The following is a 16,000-nucleotide window of genomic DNA, read 5'->3' on the forward strand; positions in this document are numbered from 1 at the left end:
CCTAGCAGCTATTTACCTATAATAAAAAAAATGCAAATGTAAACCTAACCTAGTTTATTTTTGTAATCATGAATTTAAACTCAAAACTTTTAAAATTTGCAATTCAAAATATTTTTCAAACATTTTATTAGCCATTACAAATTGACTTAGCACACATTATGTTGATTTGTGTGCTATGTTGTTATATTTAAATACATTTATTCACTCATTTGAATATTACTTGGAAATTAATTGAACACATCTAGATATCAATCTACGAAATGAACAAAAGGAAGTTAGCACACAATCATAACATCTATTAGAGTACATCATCCAGGGTATGTTATGTGGTTGCTTCCTATATTCAAATCTTACCAAAGCTAGTTTTCCAAGGTTCTAACATAGGATTACATGGACTTGCAATCCTATATGTGGTTGTAAACATCATTATTCATACAATTATTTAGATACCGAAGACCAAGGAAAATATGATCCAACAAATTACATTTTATCAAATAATATACATGCACAACAAGTTCAAATTTATGTAGAATATCTACTTTTGTGCTCACATAATTGATTTAGAGGCAAAAAACAACCAATTTTTAGAAATTGAAATATTTGTCCATACCTTCTTCCACATTTCCCTTTGTCCCATTGTTCATTATGCTTTTAGTACACTCTCTTTACCACACTTGTACCTCATATGATATTCTCACATCTTCCTCTCCTTCATCCCATACCACTCCACCTACAATATACATTGTTCTTACCAATTCCCTCTATAATGTTAGATTTATTTCTATGGCTCATTCCTCCTTATTCCCACCTTATACCTCATACTATTCCTCCTTCCCTCCCACCCTATGCCCCCTCCACTTTAAAATGTGATCCTTAGATCCATGAAAATGACATCACAGTTCATTATATTTCTTTTAAATCATCTAACATGTGCTACTTCCACTCTTGTCCTTAGTTCGACCTTGGATATACTATTGCAAGGAACAACTAACCTTAATAAGTGTTATGTTTAACAAGAAGGATTCCATCACGTACAATCCTCTACATCATACACCACTTAATTTTCAATTTGTTGCATATTTATTGCCTCTTGGGTTTATTGCATTATGATTTGAGCTATACAAGGGAAAAGGCAATCTTAATGTTCATTTGCAATATTTCAATGTAGCATGTTTAGATTTTATAAAGGAAGAATATATCTTAGGCAAGTTGTTTCTAAGAACCCTAAGAGAATGTATTATTTGATGGTTTTATTCTTTATCTCCAAGTTCCATGCATTCTTTTGATGAATTTGCCACTACTTTTTTAAAGCGTTCTCGCATTAATGTGTGTGTGAAAGGATTTAGGAATGATATACTAAGCGTGCATAAAGAAGCAATGAGCCTATAAATAATTATGTTATTCACTTCCTATCTTTATGTGGCAAATTTAAATCTCATTTTGACGATAATGAAATCTAGATAATCTTTATGAATGAATCCTTCCAAACATTAAGATAAATGGGCACTTTAGTAGTTTTCCTTCTTTTGAAGATGTTTGTAATCACTTAAAGAATCTCGAGGTCAAATTGCTTGTATCTAACATGCTTAAGTATGTATCATCATCATTGTGTGGTCTCCTATAACAACCAATGATTTATATTTGCATGATCTTGCACTTCAACTTAGAGATATAGTTATCCTACACTAAGCAAACATTAATTATTACAAGATACATTAAATTGTCGACCAAGGTTGTGAACTTAAAATGAGACTTGTATTGCATGTACACTAGGAGGTATTTGGGTTTTTTCTATGCTTTAGGAATCAAGCAAATCATTAATCTGTATCTGAATCACTACCTAATTTGTAAATGACAAAAGGGAATAAATAGTACTACTAAGCTACAATCTACAGTTACAAGTAAATGACTGTTACAACTAAAGAAAAATGATAGTTTCAACAAAAGAATATTTTTTTTAGTTGAAGACATATATAGAGTGCACATTAACTAATTTATATACAAAAAATAGGCATACTATCAATAGTTTAATGTACTCGATGATAATCAAAGTGCAGTCTTCTAAGAAAACTAACTATAGAGCAACACCTAAACTCGAATGGGCCTTTAATTGGGCAAGTGTGCTCGCTAGGCTGAATGATTAAATACATTTATTGCTTCACCGTTACTTTATCCAAAATCAATCATGGAAGTAAACACTTGTAGTAATTCAATTATTGATAATGGAAAGAATAAATTACATAGGATGATTGATATGATCCCTCATTCTTTGCAATACATATATAAACTTAACTACTCTAACTAACTTTAACCTAATCATGCTAATATTTGTTTCTCGTCCCTATTAGTTAGAGAGAGGATTATTTGTTAGAAAGACACAACTAAAGGATGCAAATAGAGTCATATTAGAATTTTTCTATCATCATAAACAAAGACTTGATGATGAAGACAAGTGTGCAACATAACGACATTAACAATAATTGCAACAAAAGAGTTTTTAATGTTGTGAACATTTGTTGGCAATAGGAGTCTTATCTTGTTGCTTTGATGAACAACTCAACACTCATCACTCTTGTTGCTACAGGTCCACATTCTACTTGGTTGCAAGAACATCATTGATTTTGCAATTTGTTTAGCTATAGAAAGTTTGCATCATCGTATCCTTAACTCCTCTTGCTACAAAACATGTTAGCCTTAAAAAATATTCATTTTAGATAAATCGTAACATTTCACTATGTTTTTACCAATACACGCATGTGCGCACGCACACACGCATGCACATGCACACACACACGCATGCACGCACACACACATATTTTTCATCACCCTTTTAATAACCATTCTATAATGCTTAATAATTTTTATAAAGTTGAAATTGTATTATGTAGTTCATATAAAAGTTCATAAATCTTAGAGAAGTCTTAAAAGATAAACATAGTAATTAGAAAGCAATTAAAGTTACTTATAATTCCCTCTCCCAACTCAATTATATGCTTTTTGTCAAGCAAGAGGAAGCATTTGATTGTGTATCAAAGTCAACTCTCTAAAGTCCCTCGAGGTGGTGATGTCATCGTGTGGAGGTGGAATCCTTTCATTTTCTCTATCCTACTCCACTAGACTCTTTCGCTTCTACGTCATAAGGTATGCCTCTCTACCATTGTAGAATAGGCCACCACAAGAATGGTAGCCAAAACGTCAAAGGTACCCATCACGCCTCATACTCACTTGTCAGCTTCATATACTTATGCACTCTCTAGATTATTGTATGAAATTTGTAGAGGGAATGTGGATACTTCCTCTTCAACCCATATATCCTAGTTGATGTCATCGTGTAAAATGGAACTCAAGGACTTCCCTTCTAGAAGTTTGTGCCAATTTCCCAAACATAATACGACTTAAATATCTAGACACCATTATTTTTTCCCAAGTAAAAGGCTGACCAACAACTACAAACCAAGGGTTTAATATATGATCTGGACTACTCGATTCTAGCCTTAGAGCCAATGACATTGATTTTTTCATTTCATTATAATTCTACATGTGTTTTCCTCTATTTATTTTATTATGGATGAATGAAGATAGGGCATGTAGCTATAGGTCTCCTACATCAAGAAGTGGCTCCATTGTGTATCTTACGGAACTACATAACTATGCACGTAAAATTTGTAGAGAGAATTTTGCAATTTTGGGGTTGATGCTTGGAAAATGTTAAAAAAATGTCTCGTGGTAACCAATAAAAATGGCATATCACAATAAAATTTCATAAGTTGAAAACTTTAAAATTGTTCTCTTAAAAATAGAGAATACACCCTTGTGGGTAGCCTATATTGAATGATTTCAAGCACCATCAGAGCCATATTCTTAATAATTCCCTTTAATTTTCTTATCTCTACATCCTTCTTTTGAATTTTTGCATTCGTCTCCTCCTCCTTTTTCCACTTCTCTTCATGCAAATTCATTTGGTACACTTGTTTCAATCATTTCAAGGTAATAGCCAACCAATAGAGGTTAGGAGAGTCATGGTGAGTGATTCTTGTTTGCTCCTTCCTAACATCCTCTTCTAATTCCATAATAACCATTATAACTAACTGTTATAGCCCAATTTCTTGTTGGATGTTGATCCTCCATTCTTTATGTTGTGTATCCAACTCTTGTTCTTCTTATTGCATATGCATCCCCTACTCTCCTACTACATATCCAACCCTTGTTATTCATGTTTCATATCCATCCCATGTTCTTCCTATTGCCCAACTTTTGGGTGATCCTCCTAATCCAAAATTAGCTTGTTAAATGAGTGCCCCTCACTAGTCTCAAAAGGGGAAACTTCCATTTCATGATCTTAATGCTCATTATGCACATAGATGCCTTCCCTCTTATAACTAGTTTTTTATTCAACAAGTAATGTTTGTAATTTTAAAAGGGTTTTTTGTAACTATCTACTAATTTTTTAAGGCGATGTGATTACTTGGCAGTTTTTAACTTTATTTTATTTTCTTTAGGGTTTTAACAAGAGACAACCAATTTTATTTTCTTTCCACTTTCAAGGGAAGCTTGGGCTACTTTTTGACTTCTTGTTTTAATGGTGGTTATATGTTTATGGGAAGATGAAGGCTCAAGAAGAGGATTTGATGACTTAGTTTTTGGACTAGGATTTTCAAAAGGCACATCCATATCAGGAGTAGTTGTGGATTTAGAAGAGCTCATTTTCTTGTGAGGTAATTCTCATGTGGGAGAGGTTGCATGAGAGGAAGAGGCTTTGATAACATAGGATGCTAGGAGTTCACTATATTTTTCTTCTTTTTTCCCAACCTCGTGGACACTCTGACAATTTGTTTAAATGTTAATGTTTAACCATGGGGCCCAACAATCACCCTTCTTTCTCTCTTCTTTGCTAAAAATCCATCTCATGGCATATTGATAAATAAACATTTAAACTTATTTTCACTACTAATTGAATAAAACAATGGTGGGATAAATTCATGGTCTTGCCTTTTTTAAACTCCAAGCCCATGCAATAGAGTAGGTGATAAAGGTAATTATGAACATTAACATGGTGACTGTGCCTTAAGTAACCAAGTAGCTTAAAATGGGTTGAGTATAATAGTGAAATCATATCCTTAGAAGTCAAATATTTGATTACATAAGTGGTAGCACATGCCCACCTCCACATCAGGGAAGTGCATTTTGTGCCCTAGGAGGAAGATTCTAGCTATGAATCACCTAATCTTATAAACTCTTCTCAAGTAAAGATTCCATCATAGCGTTTAGGAAATGCCCCCACTTCATTCCACAACCTTGTGACTTTGACAATGATTGCTATTTTTACATCCACTTATTGGCCCTTTATCATTGCTACATTGTCCTTTAATATTTGGGCAAATTATTGAGCTACTCGCTCATTATGATTCGTTAAGTGTAAGAAGTAGGCTAGCCAATCCACATCAAGGAAAACATGCATATAGTCCAGAGAAACGGGACTCGGACTCAGCTTGGACTCAGCAAGGCCAACTCAAACTCAGAGTCAGACTTGGCTAGACTCGGGAAAGTGAAAAACTCAAAAAATTTAGAGATTTTTAAAGATTTAAAACTTGTTTCATGCACCCTTTATTGAATACTCCTTAAAGACACAATAACATCATCAAACTCATCTCATTTGATTACATACACATGTATACATCAATCACATAAGCATAAACACAAATTATAGCTGAAGGAAATAACAAACATATATATAAATATTGTCAAATGTATACAATATTATAAAACTCATGGAATAAAAAATTCATGTCATCGTATGGTCATCATCAAATGTTCCATACAAATACCAAAGGTAAATACAACTACAAGCCTATGGCTCAGAAGAGCATGCACCCTCTAGCCTCGGCCCCTTGTGAAGGCATCTAAGGTAGGTCCTTGATGATTCGACAACCATAGTCGCTCCCCGTGACACCATGTCATGCTCACCAACATCAGGAACATTTGTGTCACTATCTACTTCTGAATCTCTTGTCTCTGCTTGTGCTCTCTGCTCCTCCTCTGCCATGGCTACAGCCTCAACCTCTATATCTACTTGGTCGATCCAATCAGTGTCATCATCACTAAAGACAATCGCAAGATCTGTCTCAGTGGCCCACTTTGCTTTAGGATCAACCTCATCTAGAATGATAGGAGAGATGTCAGCTAATGCATTCTTTCTCATTCTCAAGCGGAGGTTGTAGTGAACAAATACGAGATCATTCATATTCTTCACGGATAATCCTTTGCTCCTCTTGGAGTGTATGTGCTAAAAAATACTCCAATTGCACTCACAACCAGATGCGCTGCATGGTTGGCTCAAGATGCAAATGGCCACCTTCTTAAGATTTGGTGTCATTGGGCCAAAAAGTTCCATGAATTATCTAAGTTTGAAATGATAAAAATAAATAAAATTACTCCCAACCATAAACTCATTTAACAATATACAATAAAATTAAAATTAAGCCTTACAATTTATTTTTACCTGGCATCATAGTTGTCCTACTTTCGTTGGCGATAGGATGAGAGAAGGTCCCCCCTTATACATTTGAGAATAATTGTAGCTCTCGACTAAGCTATGTCTGAGTAGAACTAGCAGGTGCCATCTTCTCCATGATTGAGTATAGCCCATTAAGGACCTCCACATTAGCCTTGAAAGTAGGGCTAAAATGGAATGCCAGATTCAGATAATAGGTTGTTGCATGGATGGGCCTATGAAATTGATGATGCCATCTCCTATCAATGATCTCTTGAATCGGACCATACTTGCTCTCATCTCCTCCATAAATAGATTTGATGCCCTCCTTTTCCCTATCCATGTCCTCATATATGTAGCCCATTGCGGGATTTTCTCCATTTGGAATTCGCGATCAAACCACCAAGGGCTTAACAAACTGCAAAATTGAAAATATTGTGTAATTTAAAAAAAAGGGCAAATAAGAGAATATGATGAATGAGTTATAAAACAAAAAGTTAAATTGTAGAATTTATAAAAAAATTACCTTCACTATCTCATCACAAGGGATCCAAAAGTCTTGCTCATAAAAAATGCAGTCTACCATATCTTTCCCTGCAAGGGTGACAACATAGGATGAAGAAGACCACTCCTCACCAACAATCATGCGTCTCAAGACCGACTTACAACGAATCATGGACTGCAATGTGATGAAGTTTGTGACAAATCTTGTGATTCCTGGATGAGCTAACTCCTTCTGCTCTGTGTATTGTCTCATAAGATCCAACACCCATAAATGATTATATACAAATTTGCACACATTTCTCGCCCTTTCCACACATCTCTTGACCCATGGGAGTTTTCCAATATCCTCCAACACGAGGTCAATGCAATGGGCAACACATGGAGTCCAAACTATAGATGGGTGCCTCTCCATCAATACTCTACCTGCAGCAACATAATTTGTTGCATTGTAATTAATGAAGTTAAAAAATAATAATTAATTTGCAAACAAAATTAGTCTCTAATCAAAAGTTTACCTGTAATAACATAATTTGTTGCATTGTCGGTCACCACCTGTACCACATTCTCCTCACCCACCTCATTAATCACCTCCTCTATCTGCTCACATAGGTAGGTGACATTCTTGCAATGGGAGGAGGCATCAATGGACTTGATGAAAACAGTGCCCCCTGAAATAAAAAATAAATAAAGCAAGATCAATGATCATGCAATAAATCATTAAATGAAAAATAAAAAATTAATGACTAAATGAAACTAAAATTAATCAATCACCTGCGGAAGAAACAAGAAAACTAAGGAGAGTTCTATTTCTCTAATCTGTCCAACCATCAGTCATGATGGTGCAACCTTTAGTGCTCCATATCTGGCATTGTTCACCTAATTCCTTCTTCACATCATTCACCAATTGAGTCAAAATGGGTCCCCTCAAATCATACTCAGAAGGGGCTTTGAACCCCGCCTCACATATGGTAAGGGTATCAACCATTTCTTGCTAATAAGGAGACCTGTCACAAATAAATTAAATGAGATAAGTTAAGTATGTACTATGTTGTATGCAGGGAAAAAATAAAACGAAGAATCAAAGTATAAAAACTAAAACAATCAAACATAAAACATTCACCTGGTTGTAAAGAATGGAACACTGTCGTAGACCCAAAACCTGCCAACTGCCATTTTAGCGACATCATGGAACTCCTTGTTCCAACCCATGCTCTCAAGCGACTGTTGGGACCTAGGAGTAGTGTGAGGTGCAAAGAAGGTATCCAACCTAGATTTACGAATTATAGGTCCAATGCTAACACTCCCACTACCATTGGCAGTGCTAGGAACATGAGTGGTGGCACCTGCAGAAGCAAAAGCACTAGCACCAACAATAGCATGGTGAGTGGGATGATATGGAGGCATGGAAGAAGGCCCTCCAACACAACCTAAAGTTGTATCACTTCCAATGGCCACAAGATCATCATTTTGCTTCTTTTTGTTTTCAATTGCTTCAACCATTACATAGCACTCGTGTATGGCCTCAATCGTTGCTTCATTGCATCAGTCGACATCATGCCCATGCACACCAACAATATGGTATTTCAATCTATATATGCCTCCATGGAATATTGTTTTGCAAAAAAAACACTTTGTCTGCCCCTTTTTTGGCCCTGGAAAATCCTCATGAAATTTCCAAGAAGGGTCCTTTCTAATTGGGGGTCTGGAAGAAGACATTTTATGATAGTTTTGTGAAACTTGAGGCAAATAAGAAAGTGAAGGTTGTTGCAATAAGAGTCACAAGGAATTACAAATACAAAAAAAAATCAATGCATTCATTCTTTGTTGTGAATTCATTCTCATTGTACATTTTTTTCAAAAAAACTAAGGTAGGGTTTGTAAATTTTATTTTTTTTAAATGTAGGGTTTGATCAAAATTTCAAACCCTACTTTAAAAAAAAAAATTACAAACCCTGCATAGTAACATATAAAAGATTTTGGAAAAAAATGTAAAACTTTCAAAAGAAATGAATATAAAATTAAATTTTTGCATACAAGAAACAAAAAAAGCTCAAAAAATCAATCTTACCTCTTACAACAAGTTTGAAATGAGCTTCAAACTCTTCCTTTTCAACTCTTGATGCACCAAATCAAAGTATAATGCAGCCCCAATGTGATGAATGGATGAAACCTTGAGCTTCCCCCTTGCTGGTTTTTCTTCAATGAAACCTTGTTTCTTTTCACAACTCACTTTTCTCCTCCTATTTTTCCAAATGAATGAAATGAAGTTCACTTTTAGGGGCATAGTGTAATAAATCAAAAAAAAAAACTTGAAAAAACTTTTTAAAATGTGTTTTTGTTGCCTTTTTTCATGCCCAATGCAGTCGAGTCTGCACGACAGGACTCGTTGAGTTTGGGCAAAATCGGCGAGTTGGGCAAGTTTGCCCCTGGACTTGGCCGATTTTGAGTCCGAGATTGTTGGACTCATGGGGGGTGACTCGTACTCGGACTCGCCGAGTTTGGGCGATTTATGGCGATTTTCGTTTCTCTGATATAGTCTTTGATTATTTAAGATCATCAAATGGTCTATAGACTCCTTCCCAACTAGATCCCCACCTATTTTACTCAGATTCTACTCCCATTGTCTACCTTGTGATTCTACCTTCTTCTTTTCTCACCCTTCATTGAATAATTTCCTTTCCTTGTAATTTGGCCTTCTTCCTGTGTCAATCTTTAATTCTTTTTGCTCCATTTTTTCTTTATAATTCTTTTCCACCTTTTTTTGTAAAAAAATAATGTGAACCACACTTTTTTAGTCATCTATAGCATATAATGGCGTTACGGTTACTACATGTGATTGGTTATACGTTTGAATATGAGCAAAATGGAATAATTGTAGATTATTACTATGATAATTGTCATGAAGAAGTGCATGAATAATACATGTGAATTGTGATAGAAATAGAATTGTTGGTGAAAAAAATAAAAAAATGGCGTGTTTAGATTATCCCCCCTGCTCAATGATGACCTATGTCCTTACATGCCAAAAGGATTGGTAAGGTTCATGGGATAGGGATTTATTAATTATTTAACATAATCATCAAAGAAACAAAAAAATATAATATAATGTAAAAGGATTGAAAGAAATATTTTGAGAAATAATCATTGAATTATAATGAGTAGAACTAATGTATTATTCATAATGACTAAGAAGGATGAGAGACTATGTGTTAGGATCAAGTTCTAAAGATTTATGGCATGTTTGGATATTTGATGGAGAGTATAAGTGATATGACAGTTGATGATCATGTGAAGAATCGGTTATGGTTGCGAGAAGTGTGATGTATACTAATTAGATGTTGTGTGGATAAGATGGATCTACGTGGAAGATGCATCCAATGGCAATGACAATGTAGCATTTGGGGTGACGTGGACATAATTAAAATTTATGTCTATTTATACTTTTAGACAAGTCCATCAATTAATGGTTATGTGTTCTAGTCTCATTAATGTGATGGGAAATGGTTGTGTGTTCAATAGCAATGAAGGCTAGTGTTGCTTTATTTCCAATGAGAATGGATGGTCTGCATGACATGTGCAAGGCAACATCAAGGAACTTTATTTTTGAGAGATAAGTTTAGAAATCATTCTTGAAAGGCATCAAGGCTTGAGCAATTATTCTCAGGTCCAAATGTTGTGGGATCCTTGGTTACTAATGGGGATGTGAACTGTATCATGAAAGATTCTTTACTCAATGGCCTCTAATATAGCTTCAATCAATGATCATTGACCAATAAAGAGAATCGTATTGGGTCAATGATGGGCAACCAAATTGTACCATTTAGATATGCTACATCAATTTCATATGGACCTGACAACATTGTTTGTAAATTTCCCTCACGATCCTTATACCTAGAACAATATAGGAGAGTCTAGTCACCTTTCATGAACTATTTTGTCTTCTATAACAACTAATAATTTATGGTTATTTTGTCTTAATGAAGCAATCATGTCACTTCATTCATTTATTTTGTACTGTATCTACATGATGAAGTTCTCTCAAGATTTCATCAAGGGCATTTAATTGCATGATTTTGTCCTTCTGGGATATTGATAAGTCCATACCCAATTATACTATTATCTATAATGTTTTATATTCAAACTTAATAGGAAAGACAATCTTCATCCCATACACTAAAACTTATGGTGTGACTCCTTTTGTAGTCTTCCAGGTTTTCTTGTAAGCCCATACGGCTTAAAAAATTCTAGCTACCTAATCCTTTTGGTACAAGGTAAATGTATTAGTTAATATGGTCTCGATATTTAGTAACATGAACTTGGCCATTGGATTAGGGGTGATAAGGGGTAGACTTCTTATGCTTGACACAATGTATTCATTTACTAATGTTTGGATTTATGTTAATGTGAACTAAGGTCCATGATCAGTAATAATCTGTAAAGACACTTCCATATCCCATAAAAATTTCTTCATACAAGAATTCAATAACTTGTGATGTAACTTGTGTAGATCACTATATACTCCTTATTATTTGAAGGACGGTCTATAAAACCTATAAAATCAAGCCCTCATTTATCAAATAATGAGAGAACTGACGATGGTTGCAAGGGCATCTCATTGCTGCAGGTTGGATGACCCATCCTCTCGAATCTATCACACCACCTAGTGTAAAAAACTATCAGATGATGAGAGGGGGGTGAATCGACATATGCAAAAACTTGATCTAATTAAAACACTTAAACCATAACATCCATTAATCATATGTACATGAAAGTAAATAATTGAAATGATAGATGCATCCACACAAGAACACCAAGATTTTTATGTAGAAAACCCAAACTGGGAAAAACCATAGCGAGAATCAAACTCACAATATTGTAAGGAAGTTAAGTAGCAGAACAAATTCCTACACTAACCTTGAGAGGAGGGTAATGCAAAAACTTTTACAAATTGTTACAACAGTTACAAAAAATAGAAATAGATATAATAACATTCAAACCATAACACAGTGATTTACGTGGGGAAAACCCTTTCGGGAGAAAAACCCCACACTCCAAAAGTCGCCCAATATATTATTCTGCAATCAAAATAGATTACAATATACTTTCAGAGCAAGCTCTTCGCAGGAGTACCACTAATCAAAGATTCAGAGGTAACTCAATAGCTATAAGACTCTTACACACAAGCTCTATCTCACGCACCTCATATATAGGATATACAATACAAGAAACCGTCAAACGGTATTACAAAACCAAGGGGCTAAAACCACCAAATAAGGTGTAGCCAACCTTATCTCCCTTCTAGATGCCCTATGATGTGTCCCTCCCTTTTTACATCTCATTTATGTGTCCCATGTATTTTATATTTCCTATTTTAGGAGTACAAACTTCCAAAGGCCATAACTTGAGAACCATGTGTCCTATTGACGAACTGTTTGAAGCGCCAAAAAGCTCGCGAAGTGCTCTATTGCCTCATAAACCACTAAGCCATTTACGTCCACTTTTTAGGGCATTTTGGGACCTCTAAATTCCTCAAAATCAAATTTAAACCTTTCACTAGACCCCTCCAAAATGGAAAATTTAATATCTTCAAAAACTAGCTACGATCTTGCAACGTAACTTTACCGGAATGCTTATCTAGCCAACCAGAAGCTTCGGGGAGAATTTCACACCATTTCATGCTCAAATAAAAACTTACTATAAATAGTAACCTCATGTAAATGCAAGGTTGAGACACCATTTTCCCAACAAATCTCCCACTCGTGGAACACCTTTCAAGAGCAAAGGGAGTATCAACACAATAAATCAATTTCTAGGGGCCATGAGGCCCATAGACTCTGAGCACCATCTAAACTTCTCTTTTCTCACAACCTTAGTTAAAGAATCTGCAACATTCATTAAATTTTCTACCTTAACCAGCTTCACCCTGCTATCTTCAACCATATCTCTGACAAAATGATATTGAACATCAATGTGTTTGGTTCGGGCATGAAATGTCGGGTTCTTAGCTAGGCAGATCACACTCTGACTATCACAATAAATTGTCACGACTCCTTGTTTTATTCCAATGTCTTAACATAGTCTTTTAAGCCAAATGGCCTCTTTACAAGCATGAGTAGTTGCCATATACTCTGCTTCAGTAGTGGACAAAGCAACCACAACGTGTCGCTTACTCATCCAGCTAATTGCACCATCAAATAAAGTAAACACATAAGCATTGGTGGATCTTCTGCTATCAATATCACCTGCCCAGTCTGAATCCACATGACCATGAATATCAAGGGAAATCATGTCTCCAATTGAATTACCATGATAACACAAAGAATACTCTAAGGTGCCCTTCAAATATCCGAAGACTCTTTTGACTGCATCCCAATGAACTCTACCAGGATTAGACATATATTTGTACATAACTCCCACTGCTTGGGAAATGTCTGGTCTAGTACAAACCAATACATACATCAAACTTCCAACTGCACTTTGGTAAGGCACTCTTCTCATGTCTTCCATCTCCAATGGGGATGTATGACAATCTACAAAAGATAATTTCGTTCCAACTATAAAAGGAACACACAATGGTCTACAATCTTGCACGTTGAACCTCTGTAACACTGAATTCACATACTTATTTTGGCCTAGCCATAGCTTTATGTTCACTCTGTCTCTTCTAATTTCCTTCCCAAGAATGTGTTTCACTGCACCAAGATCTTTCATTTCAAATTTAGCAATGAGCTGAAACTTTAGTTATGAAATCATTCATTTACCTTTACCAATTAATATCATATCATCAACATACAATACAATGTTCAGGAAATGATACCATCAATATTATAATAAACATAGGGATCTAATTTAGAACGCTCAAATCCCAAACTCAACACATATGTATCAAATTTCTGGTACCACATCCTAGGACTCTGTTTGAGGCCATACAGGGATTTCTTTAATTTACAGACCAAATTAATTTTACCTTTCACCACATAGTGCTTCGATTGTATCATATAATATCGGAAAGCAGTTTTCACATCCATTTGCTCAACCTCTAAATCATAAGCAACAACAATAAAAAGCAAAAATCTAATGGATGTCATTTTGGCAACAGGAGAAAATATCTCACCATAATCAACACCCTCAACCTGAGAGTAGCCTTTTGCAACCAACCTTGCTTTATACTTCTCAATGCTTCCATTTGAACCAATCTTTTTCTTGAACACCCATTTGCAACCAATAGGATTTTGTCCTTCAAGAAATAGTACAAGATACCATGTATCATTCTTTTTCAAAGCTCCCATTTCTTCTTCCATAGCAATCTTCCAGGATTCTGCATCATTCATACTTAATGCCTCTTCTACAGATTTTGGTTCATCCACATTAGTATTCAAAGAAAAAATACATATTCAATCATCAGGTGAATACCTTTCAGGTGGTTGTCTATGTCTTGTAGACCTTCAAACAAGCCAAATTGGAGGTTCTTCCTCCTCTTCTGAATATTTAGAGCTAGATGAGCTCTCCTCAACTTCTTGCCTATCTAGGGGTCTCGATTCAACTCTTTCAGGTGTAGAAGGAAATTGAATCACATCTTCCTTTTTAATCTATTATGGCTGTAATGTAATGGAAGGAGACTTAATTTCTCTAAAAATAACACTTCTACTATTAATTACCTTTTGTGCAACAGTGTCCCAAAGCTTGTATCTTTTCACACAATAACTATACCTGATGAAGATATATTTCACAACCTTGTTCTCCAACTTTATCCACTTTTCCTTTGGCACATGTGCATATGCCTCACAACCAAAAACTCTAAGATGTCTCAATGAAGGCTTGTGACCCGACCATGCTTCCATAGGCATTTTTATCAACAAGGGCTGATGTAGGAGAGTTGTTAACCAGGTAGCAAGCAATGGCAACAACTTCAGCCCAAAACTTTTGTTTTAGACCAGCACCACTCAACATACTCCTAGCCTTCTCCATCATTGTCATGTTCATTCTTTTTGCAACTCCATTCTGCTATGGAGAATATGGAGTTGTCTTTAGTCTGTTAATGCCACAGTCTTTACACAATCTATCAAAATCATTAGAGCAAAATTCACCGCCATTATCAGTCATCAAACTTTTAATTTTCTTTCCAGTCAGCAACTCGACCATTGCTTTAAATTCTTTAAATCAACTGAAAACTTCCGATTTACTCTTTAGAAAATATACCCATGTCCTTCTACTAAAATCATCAATAAATGAAACATAATATGTGGATTTTCCAATCGAAAGAACATCTACAGGACCAAACACATAAGAATGAATAAGATCCAAAACACCACAAGGTTTATGAGAACTCAAGTAAAATTAAACGCGGTTTTGTTTTCCATAAATGCAATGCTCACGAAAATCAAAGTCAAGATTACAATCATTCAAACCTTCAACAAGGTTTTTATTTTTCAAGGTCCTTAGACTCTTTTCTCCAATGTGGCCAAGCCTCTAGTGTCATAACATAGTCTTCTTTGCAAGTAACTTTGCTTCAGAAGAAAGAGCACCCTTAGGTACCCAAAAGCCATTTCCATCTACTGAAGGTAAAACCCTCAAATCTTCCTCATATTTACTTTTTACAAAAGTACTATTACACTTAGTAGTTTATGCATCTAACTTATACAAAGTCTTGAACTTGACACCTTGTTGCTTAACAGATTTGTCTTCTTTAAAATCTCTATTCTTTACTTAACCTCTATTACCCTTTAAAGGCAAATTTGCAACCGCACAATTGGATAAATGAAAATAATTTGTTCTCCTTTGAATTAAGGTACAACTCCCTTCAAAGATCTTCAATGAATTAACTCAATCTATGAGTTCATGTACACTTTTAACCTGAAAGCATTAAAGGCATTCACCTCCATACATCAATATGCTATGAAGATGCAAAATACTCATATATCAATTTAAGAAAATAGCTCATTGACTATCTTAACTGATCCAACTTAATACACATAAATGAAAGAATAATTTTCAACTCTTAACTTT

This window comes from Cryptomeria japonica, chromosome 11 (genome assembly GCF_030272615.1).
Source record: "Cryptomeria japonica chromosome 11, Sugi_1.0, whole genome shotgun sequence".
NCBI classification, from domain to species: domain Eukaryota; kingdom Viridiplantae; phylum Streptophyta; class Pinopsida; order Cupressales; family Cupressaceae; genus Cryptomeria; species Cryptomeria japonica.